The sequence below is a fragment of the Heterodontus francisci genome, unplaced genomic scaffold, assembly GCF_036365525.1.
Source record: "Heterodontus francisci isolate sHetFra1 unplaced genomic scaffold, sHetFra1.hap1 HAP1_SCAFFOLD_63, whole genome shotgun sequence".
Taxonomy (NCBI): domain Eukaryota; kingdom Metazoa; phylum Chordata; class Chondrichthyes; order Heterodontiformes; family Heterodontidae; genus Heterodontus; species Heterodontus francisci.
In genome coordinates this window covers 8,917,980-8,934,462 of record NW_027142037.1, presented here as the reverse complement: position 1 = coordinate 8,934,462, position 16,483 = coordinate 8,917,980, and positions in this window count along the sequence as shown.

Below are 16,483 nucleotides of genomic sequence, written 5' to 3'. Positions count from 1 at the left end.
CAGAGTCAGTGGATGAGTAGACCGCCCCCTGTCTCTGGATCACTGAGTCAGTGGATGAGTAGACCGCCCCTTCTTTCTGTATCACAGACTCAGTGGATGAGTAGACCGCCCCCTGTCTCTGTATCACAGACTCAGGGGATGAGTAGACTGCCCCCTGTCTCTTTATCTCAGAGTCAGTGGATGAGTAGACCGCCCCCTGTCTCTGGATAATAGACTCATGGGTTGAGTAGACCGCACACTGTCTCTATATCACATACTCAGGGGATGAGTAGACCGCCCCCTGTCTCTGTATCACAGACTCAGGGGATGATTAGACCGCCCCCTGTCTCTGTATCACAGACTCAGGGGATGATTAGACAGCCCCCTCTCTCTGCATCACAGACTCAGGGTATGAGTAGACCGCCCCCTGTCTTGTATCATTGATTCAGGGGATGAGTCGTCCGCCCCCTGTCTCTATATCACATACTCAGGGGATGAGTAGACCGCCCCCTCTCTCTGTATCACAGACTCAGGGGATGAGTAGACCGCCCCCTGTCTCTGTATCACAGACTCAGGGGATGAGTAGACCGCCCCCTGTCTCTGCATCACAGACCCAGGGGTTGAGTAGACCACCCCCTTCCTCTGTATCACAGACCCAGGGGATGAGTAGACCGCCCCCTGTCTCTGTATCACAGACTCAGGGGATGAGTAGACCGCCCCCTGTCTCAGTATCACAGACTCGGGGGATGAGTAGACCGCCCCCTGTCTCTGTATCACAGACTCAGGTGATGAGTAGACCGCCCCCTGTCTCTGTATCACACACTCAGCAGATGTGTAGACCGCCCCCTGTCTCTTTATCACACACTCGGGGGATGAGTAGAACAAACCCCTTTCTTTGTATCACCAACTCAGGGGATGAGTAGACCGCCCCCAGTCTTTGTATCAACAACTCAGGGGATGAGTAGACCGCCCGCTGTCTCTGTATCACAGACTCAGGTGATGAGTAGACCGCCCCCTGTCTCTGTGTCACAGACTCAGGGAATGAGTAGACCGCCCCCTGTCTCTGTATCACAGACTCAAGGGATGAGTAGATCGCCCCCTGTCTCTGTATCACATCCTCAAGGGATGAGTAGACCACCCACTGTCTATGTATCACAGACTCAGGGAATGAGTAGACCGCCCCCTGTCTCTGTATCACAGACTCAGTGGATGAGTAGACCGCCCCCTGTCTCTGTATCACATACTCAGGGGATGAGCAGACCGCACTCTGTTTCTGTATCACATACTCAGGGGATGAGTAGACCACCCCCTGTCTTTGTATCACCAACTCAGGGGATGAGTAGACCGCCCCCAGTCTTTGTATCAACAACTCAGGGGATGAGTAGACCGTCCCCTGTCTCTGTATCACAGACTCAGGTGATGAGTAGACCGCCCCCTGTCTCTGTGTCACAGACTCAGGGAATGAGTAGACCGCCCCCTGTCTCTGTATCACAGACTCTTTGGATGAGTAGACCGTCCCATTTCTCTGTATCACAGGCTCAGTGGATGAGAAGACCGGCCCCTGTCTCTGTATCAAAGACTCAGTGGATGAGTACACCGCCCGCTGTCTCTCTATCATAGACTCAGGGGATGAGTAGACCGCCCCCTGTCTCTGTATCACATCCTCAAGGGATGAGTAGACCACCCCCTGTCTATGTATCACAGACTCAGGGAATGAGTAGACCGCCCCCTCTTTCTGTATCACAGACTCAGGGGATGAGTAGACTGCCCTCTGTTTCTGTATCACATACTCAGGGGATAAGTAGAGCGCCCCAATTCTCTCTATCATGGACACAGGGGATGAGTCGAGCGCCCTCTGTCTCTGTTTCACAGACTCAGTCGATGAGTAGACCGCCTCCTGTATCTGTATCACATACTCAAGGGATGAGTAGACCACCCCCTGTCTATTTATCACAGACTCAGGGAATGAGTAGACCGCCCCCTGTCTATTTATCACAGACTCAGGGAATGAGTAGACCGCCCCCTGTCTCTTTATCACACACTCGGGGGATGAGTAGACCGTCCCCTTCCTCTGTATATCGGACTCAGGGGATGAGTTGAACGCCCCCTGTCTCTGTATCATCGACTCAGGGGAAGAGTAGACCGCCCCCTGTCCTTGTATCATTGATTCAGGGGATGAGTTGACCGCCTCCTGCCTCTGTATCTCAGACTCAGGGGAAGAGTCGAACGCCCCCTGTCTCTGTATCATCGACTCAGGGGAAGAGTAGACCGACCCCTGTCTTTGTATCACCGACTCAGGTGATGATTAGACCGCCTCCTGTCTCTTTATCACAGACTCAGGGGATGAGAAGATCGTCCCCTGTCTCTTTATCACAGACACAGTGGTGAGTAGACCGCCCCCTGTCTCTGGATCACAGAGTCAGTGGATGAGTAGACCGCCCCATGTCTCTGGATCACAGAGTCAGTGGATGAGTAGACCGCCCCCTGTCTCTGGATCACAGAGTCAGTGGATGAGTAGACCGCCCCCTGTTTCTGTATCACAGACACAGTGAATGAGTAGACCGCCCCCTGTCTCTGTATCACAGACTCAGGGGATGAGTAGACCGCCCCCTGTCTCTTTATCTCAGAGTCAGTGGATGAGTAGACCGCCCCCTGTCTCTGGATAATAGACTCATGGGTTGAGTAGATCACACACTGTCTCTATATCACATACTCAGGGGATGAGTAGACCGCCCCCTGTCTCTGTATCACAGACTCAGGGGATGATTAGACAGCCCCCTCTCTCTGCATCACAGACTCAGGGTATGAGTAGACCGCCCCCTGTCTTGTATCATTGATTCAGGGGATGAGTAGTCCGCCCCCAGTCTCTATATCACATACTCAGGGGATGAGTAGACCGCCCCCTCTCTCTGTATCACAGACTCAGGGGATGAGTAGACCGCCCCCTGTCTCTGTATCACAGACTCAGGGGATGAGTAGACCGCCCCCTGTCTCTGCATCACAGACCCAGGGGTTGAGTAGACCGCCCCCTTCCTCTGTATCACAGACCCAGGGGATGAGTAGACCGCCCCCTGTCTCTGTATCACAGACTCAGGGGATGAGTAGACCGCCCCCTGTCTCAGTATCACATACTCGGGGGAGGAGTAGACCGCCCCCTGTCTCTGTATCACAGACTCAGGTGATGAGTAGACCGCCGCCTGTCTCTGTATCACACACTCAGCAGATGAGTAGACCGCCCACTGTCTCTTTATCACACACTCGGGGGATGAGTAGACCTCCCCCTGTCTCTGTATCACAGACTCAGGGGATGTGTAGACCGCCCCCTGTCTCTGTATCACAAACTCAGGGGATGAGTAGACCAACCCCTGTCTTTGTATCACCAACTCAGGGGATGAGTAGACCGCCCCCAGTCTTTGTATCAACAACTCAGGGGATGAGTAGACCGCCCGCTGTCTCTGTATCACAGACTCAGGTGATGAGTAGACCGCCCCCTGTCTCTGTGTCACAGACTCAGGGAATGAGTAGACCGCCCCCTGTCTCTGTATCACAGACTCAAGGGATGAGTAGATCGCCCCCTGTCTCTGTATCACATCCTCAAGGGATGAGTAGACCACCCACTGTCTATGTATCACAGACTCAGGGAATGAGTAGACCGCCCCATGTCTCTGTATCACAGACTCAGTGGATGAGTAGACCGCCCCCTGTCTCTGTATCACATACTAAGGGGATGAGTAGACCGCACTCTGTTTCTGTATCACATACTCAGGGGATAAGTAGAGCGCCCCAATTCTCTCTATCATGGACACAGGGGATGAGTCGAGCGCCCTCTGTCTCTGTATCACAGACTCAGTAGATGAGTAGACCGCCTCCTGTCTCTGTATCACAGACTCAGTAGATGAGTAGACCGCCTCCTGTCTCTGTATCACAGACTCAAGGGATGAGTAGACCGCCCCCTTCCTCTGTATCACAGACCCAGGGGATGAGTAGACCGCCCCCTGTCTCTGTATCACAGACTCAGGGGATGAGTAGACCGCCCCCTGTCTCAGTATCACATACTCGGGGGAGGAGTAGACCGCCCCCTGTCTCTGTATCACAGACTCAGGTGATGAGTAGACCGCCGCCTGTCTCTGTATCACACACTCAGCAGATGAGTAGACCGCCCACTGTCTCTTTATCACACACTCGGGGGATGAGTAGACCTCCCCCTGTCTCTGTATCACAGACTCAGGGGATGTGTAGACCGCCCCCTGTCTCTGTATCACAAACTCAGGGGATGAGTAGACCAACCCCTGTCTTTGTATCACCAACTCAGGGGATGAGTAGACCGCCCCCAGTCTTTGTATCAACAACTCAGGGGATGAGTAGACCGCCCGCTGTCTCTGTATCACAGACTCAGGTGATGAGTAGACCGCCCCCTGTCTCTGTGTCACAGACTCAGGGAATGAGTAGACCGCCCCCTGTCTCTGTATCACAGACTCAAGGGATGAGTAGATCGCCCCCTGTCTCTGTATCACATCCTCAAGGGATGAGTAGACCACCCACTGTCTATGTATCACAGACTCAGGGAATGAGTAGACCGCCCCATGTCTCTGTATCACAGACTCAGTGGATGAGTAGACCGCCCCCTGTCTCTGTATCACATACTAAGGGGATGAGTAGACCGCACTCTGTTTCTGTATCACATACTCAGGGGATAAGTAGAGCGCCCCAATTCTCTCTATCATGGACACAGGGGATGAGTCGAGCGCCCTCTGTCTCTGTATCACAGACTCAGTAGATGAGTAGACCGCCTCCTGTCTCTGTATCACAGACTCAGTAGATGAGTAGACCGCCTCCTGTCTCTGTATCACAGACTCAAGGGATGAGTAGACCGCCCCCTGTCTCTGTATCACAGACTCAGGGGATGAGTACACTGCCCCCTGTCTCTGTATCACAGACTCTTTGGATGAGTAGACCGTCCCATTTCTCTGTATCACAGGCTCAGTGGATGAGAAGACTGGCCCCTGTCTCTGTATCAAAGACTCAGTGGATGAGTACACCGCCCGCTGTCTCTCTATCATAGACTCAGCGGATGAGTAGACCACCCCCTGTCTATGTATCACAGACTCAGGGAATGAGTAGACCGCCCCCTCTTTCTGTATCACAGACTCAGGGGATGAGTAGACTGCCCTCTGTTTCTGTATCACATACTCAGGGGATAAGTAGAGCGCCCCAATTCTCTCTATCATGGACACAGGGGATGAGTCGAGCGCCCTCTGTCTCTGTTTCACAGACTCAGTCGATGAGTAGACCGCCTCCTGTATCTGTATCACAGACTCAAGGGATGAGTAGACCGCCCCCTGTCTCTGTATCACATACTCAAGGGATGAGTAGACCACCCCCTGTCTATTTATCACAGACTCAGGGAATGAGTAGACCGCCCCCTGTCTCTTTATCACACACTCGGGGGATGAGTAGACTGTCCCCTTCCTCTGTATCACAGACTCAGGGGATGAGTTGAACGCCCCCTGTCTCTGTATCATCGACTCAGGGGAAGAGTAGACCGCCTCCTGTCTTTGTATCACAGATTCAGGGGATGAGTTGACCGCCTCCTGCCTCTGTATCTCAGACTCAGGGGAAGAGTCGAACGCCCCCTGTCTCTGTATCATCGACTCAGGGGAAGAGTAGACCGACCCCTGTCTTTGTATCACCGACTCAGGTGATGATTAGACCGCCTCCTGTCTCTTTATCACAGACTCAGGGGATGAGAAGATCGTCCCCTGTCTCTTTATCACAGACACAGTGGTGAGTAGACCGCCCCCTGTCTCTGGATCACAGAGTCAGTGGATGAGTAGACCGCCCCATGTCTCTGGAATCCAGAGTCAGTGGATGAGTAGACCGCCCCCTGTCTCTGGATCACAGAGTCAGTGGATGAGTAGACCGCCCCCTGTTTCTGTATCACAGACACAGTGAATGAGTAGACCGCCCCCTGTCTCTGTATCACAGACTCAGGGGATGAGTAGACCGCCCCCTGTCTCTTTATCTCAGAGTCAGTGGATGAGTAGACCGCCCCCTGTCTCTGGATAATAGACTCATGGGTTGAGTAGATCACACACTGTCTCTATATCACATACTCAGGGGATGAGTAGACCGCCCCCTGTCTCTGTATCACAGACTCAGGGGATGATTAGACAGCCCCCTCTCTCTGCATCACAGACTCAGGGTATGAGTAGACCGCCCCCTGTCTTGTATCATTGATTCAGGGGATGAGTAGTCCGCCCCCAGTCTCTATATCACATACTCAGGGGATGAGTAGACCGCCCCCTCTCTCTGTATCACAGACTCAGGGGATGAGTAGACCGCCCCCTGTCTCTGCATCACAGACCCAGGGGTTGAGTAGACCGCCCCCTTCCTCTGTATCACAGACCCAGGGGATGAGTAGACCGCCCCCTGTCTCTGTATCACAGACTCAGGGGATGAGTAGAGCGCCCCCTGTCTCAGTATCACAGACTCGGGGGAGGAGTAGACCGCCCCCTGTCTCTGTATCACAGACTCAGGTGATGAGTAGACCGCCGCCTGTCTCTGTATCACACACTCAGCAGATGAGTAGACCGCCCACTGTCTCTTTATCACACACTCGGGGGATGAGTAGACCTCCCCCTGTCTCTGTATCACAGACTCAGGGGATGTGTAGACCGCCCCCTGTCTCTGTATCACAAACTCAGGGGATGAGTAGACCAACCCCTGTCTTTGTATCACCAACTCAGGGGATGAGTAGACCGCCCCCAGTCTTTGTATCAACAACTCAGGGGATGAGTAGACCGCCCGCTGTCTCTGTATCACAGACTCAGGTGATGAAGAGACCGCCCCCTGTCTCTGTGTCACAGACTCAGGGAATGAGTAGACCGCCCCCTGTCTCTGTATCACAGACTCAAGGGATGAGTAGATCGCCCCCTGTCTCTGTATCTCATCCTCAAGGGATGAGTAGACCACCCACTGTCTATGTATCACAGACTCAGGGAATGAGTAGACCGCCCCATGTCTCTGTATCACAGACTCAGTGGATGAGTAGACCGCCCCCTGTCTCTGTATCACATACTAAGGGGATGAGTAGACCGCACTCTGTTTCTGTATCACATACTCAGGGGATAAGTAGAGCGCCCCAATTCTCTCTATCATGGACACAGGGGATGAGTCGAGCGCCCTCTGTCTCTGTATCACAGACTCAGTAGATGAGTAGACCGCCTCCTGTCTCTGTATCACAGACTCAAGGGATGAGTAGACCACCCCCTGTCTCTGTGTCACAGACTCAGGGAATGAGTAGACCGCCCCCTGTCTCTGTATCACAGACTCTTTGGATGAGTAGACCGTCCCATTTCTCTGTATCACAGGCTCAGTGGATGAGAAGACCGGCCCCTGTCTCTGTATCAAAGACTCAGTGGATGAGTACACCGCCCGCTGTCTCTCTATCATAGACTCAGGGGATGAGTAGACCGCCCCCTGTCTCTGTATCACATCCTCAAGGGATGAGTAGACCACCCCCTGTCTATGTATCACAGACTCAGGGAATGAGTAGACCGCCCCCTCTTTCTGTATCACAGACTCAGGGGATGAGTAGACCGCCCTCTGTTTCTGTATCACATACTCAGGGGATAAGTAGAGCGCCCCAATTCTCTCTATCATGGACACAGGGGATGAGTCGAGCGCCCTCTGTCTCTGTTTCACAGACTCAGTAGATGAGTAGACCGCCTCCTGTATCTGTATCACAGACTCAGGTGATGAGTAGACCGCCCCCTGTCTCTGTATCACATACTCAAGGGATGAGTAGACCACCCCCTGTCTATTTATCACAGACTCAGGGAATGAGTAGACCGCCCCCTGTCTCTTTATCACACACTCGGGGGATGAGTAGACCGTCCCCTTCCTCTGTATATCGGACTCAGGGGATGTGTAGACCGCCCCCTGTCTCTGTATCACAGGCTCAGGGGATGAGTAGACTGTCCCCTTCCTCTGTATCACAGACTCAGGGGATGAGTTGAATGCCCCCTGTCTCTGTATCATCGACTCAGGGGAAGAGTAGACCGCCTCCTGTCTTTGTATCACAGATTCAGGGGATGAGTTGACCGCCTCCTGCCTCTGTATCTCAGACTCAGGGGAAGAGTCGAACGCCCCCTGTCTCTGTATCATCGACTCAGGGGAAGAGTAGACCGACCCCTGTCTTTGTATCACCGACTCAGGTGATGATTAGACCGCCTCCTGTCTCTTTATCACAGACTCAGGGGATGAGAAGATCGTCCCCTGTCTCTTTATCATAGACACAGTGGTGAGTAGACCGCCCCCTGTCTCTGGATCACAGAGTCAGTGGATGAGTAGACCGCCCCATGTCTCTGGATCACAGAGTCAGTGGATGAGTAGACCGCCCCCTGTCTCTGGATCATAGAGTCAGTGGATGAGTAGACCGCCCCCTGTTTCTGTATCACAGACACAGTGAATGAGTAGACCGCCCCCTGTCTCTGTATCACAGACTCAGGGGATGAGTAGACCGCCCCCTGTCTCTTTATCTCAGAGTCAGTGGATGAGTAGACCGCCCCCTGTCTCTGGATAATAGACTCATGGGTTGAGTAGATCACACACTGTCTCTATATCACATACTCAGGGGATGAGTAGACCGCCCCCTGTCTCTGTATCACAGACTCAGGGGATGATTAGACAGCCCCCTCTCTCTGCATCACAGACTCAGGGTATGAGTAGACCGCCCCCTGTCTTGTATCATTGATTCAGGGGATGAGTAGTCCGCCCCCAGTCTCTATATCACATACTCAGGGGATGAGTAGACCGCCCCCTCTCTCTGTATCACAGACTCAGGGGATGAGTAGACCGCCCCCTGTCTCTGTATCACAGACTCAGGGGATGAGTAGACCGCCCCCTGTCTCTGCATCACAGACCCAGGGGTTGAGTAGACCGCCCCCTTCCTCTGTATCACAGACCCAGGGGATGAGTAGACCGCCCCCTGTCTCTGTATCACAGACTCAGGGGATGAGTAGACCGCCCCCTGTCTCAGTATCACAGACTCGGGGGAGGAGTAGACCGCCCCCTGTCTCTGTATCACAGACTCAGGTGATGAGTAGACCGCCCCCTGTCTCTGTATCACACACTCAGCAGATGAGTAGACCGCCCACTGTCTCTTTATCACACACTCGGGGGATGAGTAGACCTCCCCCTGTCTCTGTATCACAGACTCAGGGGATGTGTAGACCGCCCCCTGTCTCTGTATCACAAACTCAGGGGATGAGTAGACCAACCCCTGTCTTTGTATCACCAACTCAGGGGATGAGTAGACCGCCCCCAGTCTTTGTATCAACAACTCAGGGGATGAGTAGACCGCCCGCTGTCTCTGTATCACAGACTCAGGTGATGAGTAGACCGCCCCCTGTCTCTGTGTCACAGACTCAGGGAATGAGTAGACCGCCCCCTGTCTCTGTATCACAGACTCAAGGGATGAGTAGATCGCCCCCTGTCTCTGTATCACATCCTCAAGGGATGAGTAGACCACCCACTGTCTATGTATCACAGACTCAGGGAATGAGTAGACCGCCCCATGTCTCTGTATCACAGACTCAGTGGATGAGTAGACCGCCCCCTGTCTCTGTATCACATACTCAGGGGATGAGTAGACCGCACTCTGTTTCTGTATCACATACTCAGGGGATAAGTAGAGCGCCCCAATTCTCTCTATCATGGACACAGGGGATGAGTCGAGCGCCCTCTGTCTCTGTATCACAGACTCAGTAGATGAGTAGACCGCCTCCTGTCTCTGCATCACTGACTTAAGGGATGAGTAGACCGCCCCCTGTCTCTGTATCACTTACTCAAGGGATGAGTAGACCACCCCCTGTCTATTTATCACAGACTCAGGGAATGAGTAGACCGCCCCCTGTCTCTTTATCACACAGTCGGGGGATGAGTAGACCGTCCCCTTCCTCTGTATCACGGACTCCGGGGATGAGTAGACCGCCCCCTGTCTCTGTATCACAGGCTCAGGTGATGAGTAGACTGTCCCCTTCCTCTGTATCACAGACTCAGGGGATGAGTTGAAAGCCCCCTGTCTCTGTATCATCGACTCAGGGGAAGAGTAGACCGCCCCCTGTCTTTGTATCACAGATTCAGGGGATGAGTTGACCGCCTCCTGCCTCTGTATCTCAGACTCAGGGGAAGAGTCGAAAGCCCCCTGTCTCTGTATCATCGACTCAGGGGAAGAGTAGACCGACCCCTGTCTTTGTATCACAGATTCAGGGGATGAGTTGACCGCGTCCTGCCTCTGTGTCACAGTCTCATGGGATGAGTAGACCGTCCACTGTCTTTGTAACACAGACTCAGGGGATGAGTAGACCGCCTCCTGTCTCTGTATCACAGACTCAGGGGATGTGTAGACCGCCCCCTATCTTGTATCATTGATTCAGGGGATGAGTAGTCCGCCCCCTGTCTCTGCATCGCAGACTCAGGGAAAGAGTAGACCGCCCCCTGTCTCTGTATAATAGACTCATGGGTTGAGGAGACCGCACACTGTCTCTATATCACATACTCAGGGGATGAGTAGAGCGCCCCCTTTCTTTGTATCACTGACTCAGGGGATGATTAGACATCCTCCTGTCTCTGCATCACAGACTCAGTGGATGAGAAGATCGTCCCCTGTCTCTTTATCACAGACACAGTGGTGAGTAGACCGCCCCCTGTCTCTGGATCACAGAGTCAGTGGATGAGTAGACCGCCCCCTGTCTCTGGATCACAGAGTCAGTGGATGAGTAGATCGCCCCCAGTCTCTGGATCACAGAGTCAGTGGATGAGTAGACCGCCCCTTCTTTCTGTATCACAGACTCAGTGGATGAGTAGACCGCCCCCTGTCTCTGTATCACAGACTCAGGGGATGAGTAGTCCGCCCCCTGTCTCTTTATCTTAGAGTCAGTGGATGAGTAGACCGCCCCCTGTCTCTGCATCACAGACTCAGGGGATGAGTAGACCGCCCCCTTTCTCTGTATCTCAGAGTCAGGGGATGAGTAGACCATCCCATGTCTCTGTTTCACAGACTCAGTGGATGAGAAGACCGCCCCCTGTCTCTGTCTAACAAACTCGGGATGAGTAGACCGCCCCCTGTCTCTGTATCACAGACTCAGGGGATGAGTAGACCGCCACCTTCCTCTGTATCACAGACCCAGGGGATGAGTAAACTGCCCCTTGTCTCTGTATCTCAGACTCAGGGGACGTGTAGTTCTGCCCCCTTTCTCTGTATCACACACACGGGGGATGAGTAGACCAACCCCTGCCTCTGGATCACAGACCAAGGGGATGAGTAAACTGCCCCTTGTCTCTTTATCTCAGACTCAGGGGATGAGCAGACTGCCCCCTGTCTCTGTATCACAGACTCAGGTGATGAGTAGACCGCCCACTGTCTCTTTATCACACACTCGGGGGATGAGTAGACCTCCCCCTGTCTCTGTATCACAGACTCAGGGGATGTGTAGACCGCCCCCTGTCTCTGTATCACAAACTCAGTGGATGAGTAGACCACCCCCTGTCTTTGTATCACCAACTCAGCGGATGAGTAGACCGCCCCCAGTCTTTGTATCAACAACTCAGGGGATGAGTAGACCGCCCCCTGTCTCTGTATCACAGACTCAGGTGATGAGTAGACCGCCCCCTGTCTCTGTATCACAGACTCAGGGAATGAGTAGACCGCCCCCTGTCTCTGTATCACAGACTCTTTGGATGAGTAGACCGTCCCCTGTCTCTGTATCACAGACTCAGTGGATGAGAAGACCGGCCCCTGTCTCTGTATCACAGGCTCAGTGGATGAGAAGACCGGCCCCTGTCTCTCTATCATAGACTCAGGGGATAAGTAGAGCGCCCCCTGTCTCTGTATCACAGACTCTGTAGATGAGTAGACCGCCCCCTTCCTCTGAATCACAGACCCAGGGGATGAGTAAACTGCCCCTTGTCTCTGTATCTCAGACTCAGGGGATGAGTAGACTGCCCCCTTTCTCTGTATCACACACTCGGGGGATGAGTAGACCGCCCCCTGCCTCTGTATCACAGACTCAGGGAATGTGTAGACCGCCTCCTGTCTCTTTATCACATACTCGGTGGATGAGTAGACCGCCACCTGTCTCTGTATCACAGACTCAGGGGATGAGTAGACCGCCCCCTGTCACTGTATCACAGACTCAGGGTATGAATGGACCGCCCCCTGTCTCTGTATCACAGACTCAAGGGATGAGTAGACCGCCCCCTTCCTCTGTATCACAGACCCAGGGGATGGGTAAACTGCCCCTTGTCTCTTTATCTCAGACTCAGGGGATGAGTAGACCGTCCCCTGTCTCTGTATCACAGACTCGGGGTATGAGTAGATCGCCCCCTTTCTCTGTATCACAGACTCAGGTGATGAGTAGACCGCCCACTGTCTCTTTATCACACACTCGGGGGATGAGTAGACCGCCCCCTGTCTCTGTATCACCAACTCAGCGGATGAGTAGACCACCCCCTGTCTCTGTATCACAGACTCAGGTGATGAGTAGACCGCCCCCTGTCTCTGTCTCACAGACTCTTTGGATGAGTAGACCGTCCCCTGTCTCTGTATCACAGACTCAGTGGATGAGAAGACCGGCCCCTTTCGCTGTATCAAAGACTCAGGGGATGAGTCGTCCGTCCCCTTTCTCTGTATCACAGGCTCAGTGGATGAGAAGACCGGCCCCTGTCTCTGTATCAAAGACTCAGGGGATGAGTAGACCGCCCGCTGTCTCTCTATCATAGACTCAAGGGATGAGTAGACCACCCCCTGTCTATTTATCACAGACTCAGGGAATGAGTAGACCGCCCCCTGTCTCTTTATCACACACTCGGGGGATGAGTAGACCGTCCCCTTCCTCTGTATCACGGACTCCGGGGATGAGTAGACCGCCCCCTGTCTCTGTATCACAGGCTCAGGTGATGAGTAGACTGACCCCTTCCTCTGTATCACAGACTCAGGGGATGAGTTGAACGCCCCCTGTCTCTGTATCATCCACTCGGGGGATGAGTAGACCGCCTCCTGTCTCTGTATCACAGACTCAAGGGATGAGTAGACCGCCCCCTGTCTCTGTATCACAGACTCAGGGGATGAGTAGACCGCCCCCTGTCTCTGTCTAACAAACTCGGGATGAGTAGACCGCCCCCTGTCTCTGTATCACAGACTCAGGGGATGAGTAGACCGCCCCCTTCCTCTGAATCACAGACCCAGGGGATGAGTAAACTGCCCCTTGTCTCTGTATCTCAGACTCAGGGGATGAGTAGACTGCCCCCTTTCTCTGTATCACACACTCGGGGGATGAGTTGACCGCCCCCTGCCTCTGTATCACAGACTCAGGGAATGAGTAGACCGCCTCCTGTCTCTTTATCACATACTCGGGGGATGAGTAGACCGCCCACTGTCTCTGTATCACATACTCAGGGGATGAGTAGACCGCCCCCTGTCTCTGTATCACAGACTCAGGGGATGAGTCGACCGCCCCCTGTCTCAGTATCACAGACTCGGGGGATGAGTAGACCGCCCCCTGTCTCTGTATCACAGACTCAGGTGATGAGTAGACCGCCCCCTGTCTCTGTATCACACACTCAGCTGATGAGTAGACCGCTCACTGTCTCTTTATCACACACTCGGGGGATGAGTAGACCTCCCCCTGTCTCTGTATCACAGACTCAGGGGATGTGTAGACCGCCCCCTGTCTCTGTATCACAAACTCAGGGGATGAGTAGACCGCCCCCAGTCTTTGTATCAACAACTCAGGGGATGAGTAGACCGCCCCCTGTCTCTGTATCACAGACTCAGGTGATGAGTAGACCGCCCCCTGTCTCTGTATCACAGACTCAGGGAATGAGTAGACCGCCCCCTGTCTCTTTATCACAGACTCTTTGGATGAGTCGACCGTCCCCTGTCTCTGTATCACAGACTCAGTGGATGAGAAGACCGGCCCCTGTCTCTGTATCACACACTCAGTGGATGAGAAGACCGGCCCCTGTCTCTGTATCACAGGCTCAGTGGATGAGAAGACCGGCCCCTGTCTCTCTATCATAGACTCAGGGCATAAGTAGAGCGCCCCCTGTCTCTGTATCACAGACTCTGTAGATGAGTAGACCGCCCCCTTCCTCTGAATCACAGACCCAGGGGATGAGTAAACTGCCCCTTGTCTCTGTATCTCAGACTCAGGGGATGAGTAGACTGCCCCCTTTCTCTGTATCACACACTCGGGGGATGAGTAGACCGCCCCCTGCCTCTGTATCACAGACTCAGGGAATGTGTAGACTGCCTCCTGTCTCTTTATCACATACTCGGGGGATGAGTAGACCGCCACCTGTCTCTGTATCACAGACTCAGGGTATGAATGGACCGCCCCCTGTCTCTGTATCACAGACTCAGGGGATCAGTAGACCGCCCCCTGTCTCTGTATCACAGACCCAGGGGATGAGTAGACCGCCCCCTTCCTCTGTATCACAGACCCAGGGGATGAGTAAACTGCCCCTTGTCTCTTTATCTCAGACTCAGGGGATGAGTAGACCGCCCCCTGTCTCTGTATCACAGACCCAGGGGATGAGTAAACTGCCCCTTGTCTCTTTATCTCAGACTCAGGGGATGAGTAGACCGCCCCCTGTCTCTGTATCACAGACTCAGGGGATGAGTAGACCGCCCCCTTCCTCTGTATCACAGACCCAGGGGATGAGTAAACTGCCCCTTGTCTCTTTATCTCAGACTCAGGGGATGAGTAGACCGTCCCCTGTCTCTGTATCACAGACTCGGGGGATGAGTAGATCGCCCCCTGTCTCTGTATCACAGACTCAGGTGATGAGTAGACCGCCCACTGTCTCTTTATCACACACTCGGGGGATGAGTAGACCGCCCCCTGTCTCTGTATCACAGACTCAGGGGATGAGTAGACCGCCCCCTGTCTCTGTCTAACAAACTCGGGATGAGTAGACCGCCCCCTGTCTCTGTATCACAGACTCAGGGGATGTGTAGACCGCCCCCTGTCTCTGTATAACAAACTCAGGGGATGAGTAGACCACCCCCTGTCTTTGTATCACCAACTCTGGGGATGAGTAGACCGCCCCCAGTCTTTGTATCAACAACTCAGGGATGAGTAGACCGCCTCCTGTCTCTGTATCACAGACTCAGGTGATGAGTAGACCGCCCCCTGTCTCTGTGTCACAGACTCAGGGAATGAGTAGACCGCCCCCTGTATCTGTATCACAGACTCTTTGGATGAGTAGACCGTCCCCTGTCTCTGTATCACAGACTCAGTGGATGAGAAGACCGGCCCCTTTCGCTGTATCAAAGACTCAGGGGATGAGTACACTGCCCCCTGTCTCTGTATCACAGACTCAGTGGATGAGTAGTCCGTCCCCTTTCTCTGTATCACAGGCTCAGTGGATGAGAAGACCGGCCCCTGTCTCAGTATCAAAGACTCAGGGGATGAGTTGACCGCCCGCTGTCTCTCTATCTTAGACTCAGGGGATAAGTAGAGCGCCCCCTGTCTCTCTATCATGGACACAGGGGATGAGTAGACCGCCCTCTGTCTCTGTATCATAGACTCAGTAGATGAGTAGACCGCCTCCTGTCTCTGTATCACAGACTCAAGGGATGAGTAGACCGCCCCCTGTCTCTGTCTCACATCCTCAAGGGATGAGTAGACCACCCACTGTCTATGTATCACAGACTCAGGGAATGAGTAGACCGCCCCCTGTCTCTGTATCACAGACTCAGTGGATGAGGAGATCGCCCCCTGTCTCTTTATCACACACTCGGGGGATGAGTAGACCTCCCCCTGTCTCTGTATCACAGACTCAGGGGATGTGTAGACCGCCCCCTGTCTCTGTATCACAAACTCAGGGGATGAGTAGACCACCCCCTGTCTTTGTATCACCAACTCAGCGGATGAGTAGACCGCCCCCAGTCTTTGTATCAACAACTCAGGCGATGAGTAGACCACCCCCTGTCTCTGCATCACAGACTCAGGTGATGAGTAGACCGCCCCCTGTCTCTGTGTCACAGACTCAGGGGATGAGTAGACCGCCCCATGTCTCTGTATCACAGACTGAGGGGATGAGTAGACCGTCCCCTGTCTCTGTATCACAGACTCAGTGGATGAGAAGACCGGCCCCTTTCGCTGTATCAAAGACTCAGGGGATGAGTACACTGCCCCCTGTCTCTGTATCACAGACTCAGTGGATGAGTAGTCCGTCCCCTTTCTCTGTATCACAGGCTCAGTGGATGAGAAGACCGGCCCCTGTCTCTGTATCAAAGACTCAGGGGATGAGTAGACCGCCCCCTGTCTCTCTATCATGGACACAGGGGATGAGTAGAACGCCCTCTGTCTCTGTATCACAGACTCAGTAGATGAGTAGACCGCCTCCTGTCTGTGTATCACAGACTCAAGGGATGAGTAGACCGCCCCCTGTCTCTGTGTCACAGACTCAGGGGATGAGTAGACCGTCCCCTTCC